Source organism: Nerophis ophidion, linkage group LG02, assembly GCF_033978795.1.
Source record: "Nerophis ophidion isolate RoL-2023_Sa linkage group LG02, RoL_Noph_v1.0, whole genome shotgun sequence".
Classification (NCBI taxonomy): Eukaryota; Metazoa; Chordata; class Actinopteri; order Syngnathiformes; family Syngnathidae; genus Nerophis; species Nerophis ophidion.
Genome location: NC_084612.1, coordinates 9,062,028 through 9,063,772, shown reverse-complemented (window position 1 = coordinate 9,063,772; position 1,745 = coordinate 9,062,028).

The window sequence follows — 1,745 nt, the reverse complement described above, 5'->3', positions numbered from 1 at the left end:
CTGGCGGTCGTACGTGATCACGGAGTGACCACGATGTGAGCCAGCCATAAAGTTTGTAGAATTGTCCGGTATTTCTGCCAAATGTTCCGCCATCTTGTAATCAAGAATGTAACATTGTATCAAAACACCGCAAGGAAGCGACTGATTTTGATTGAAATCAGGTATTATTACCGTATGTTACATTTGAGCAAGACACCTAAGGATTTTGATCGAAATCTGGGATTTTTTTTTTTACATCTTAGAAGGAGAATTTACTGATTTTTTTAAACCAAGAACAAAGATTGCATAATGTCACGACAAGAAAACTACTGAATTTGTTTGAGATCAGAGATGTTTTTTTTTCATTTGAGAAAGAAAACTACTGATTTTGAACAAGATTGTAGCATTGTATCATATCGCCGCAAGAAAGCTAATGATTTTAATTGAGATCAACGATTGTTTTTTTAAAATGTGAGAAAACTACTTATTTTGAACGTAATTAGGAATATTTTTTTTTGTACATTTGAGCAAGAAAACTACTGATTTTGAACATGGACAAATATTATTTAACCTCACAGCAACAAAACCACTGATTTTGATCGACATCAGGGATTATTATGTTACATTACAGCAAAAAACCTAATGATTTTGATCGAGAACCAGAATTTTTTTTTTTTTACATTTTAACAGAACAACTGTTTTTTTTTTTTAACAAGAACAAAGATTATAAAATTTCCCGACAAAAAAACTACTGATTTTGTTTGAGATCAGCAATGTTGTTTGTCTTTCATTTAATCAAGAAAACTACTAATTTTGAACAAGAATGTAACATTTTATCACATCACCGCAAGAAAGCTACTGATTTTGATTGAGATCGGGGATTATTTTATTACAATGTAAGGAAACTACGGATTTCGATAGTAATTATGGATATTTCCGTATATATTTGAGCAAGAAAACTACTGATTTTGAACATGAACATAGATTATTTTACATGTCAGCAAGAAAACCACTGATTTTGATCGACATCAGGGATTTTTTTTGTTACAAGAAAACTACTGGTTTGCAACATGACTTTCGATTACCTAATGTTTCAGCAAAAAATGCCTAATTTGACCAAATTCAGTTAATACTTTGTTACATTCTAGGAAGAAAATTACTGGTTTTGAACAAGAATGCAAGAATTTTTTTTTTTTTTTTATCAAGACCATTTTAACAAGCAAACTATTGATTTTGAAAACAAGAAAGGATGGGGCGAGGTACACCCCTTTGTCCAAAACTGCGTGAGCACATAGTCAAACGGTTTAAGAACAACGTTTCTCAAAGTGCAATTGCAAGAAATTTAGGGATTTCAACATCTAAAGTCCACAATATCATCAAAAGGTTCAGAGAATCTGGAGAAATCACTCCACGTAAGCGGCATGGCCGGAAACCAACATTGAATGACCGTGACCTTCGATCCCTCAGACGGCACTGTATCAAAAACCGACATTAGGAACACTTCAGAAAACCACTGTCACTAAATACAGTTTGTCGCTACATCTGTAAGTGCAAGTTAAAGCTTTACTATGCAAAGCGAAAGCCATTTATCAACAACATCCAGAAATGCCACCGGCTTCTCTGGGCCCGAAATCTTCTAAGATGGACTGATGCAAAGTGGAAAAGTGTTCTGTGGTCTGATGAGTCCGCATTTGAAATTGTTTTTGGAAATATTCAACATCGTGTAACCCGGACCAAAGGGGAAGCGAACCATCCAGACTGTTATC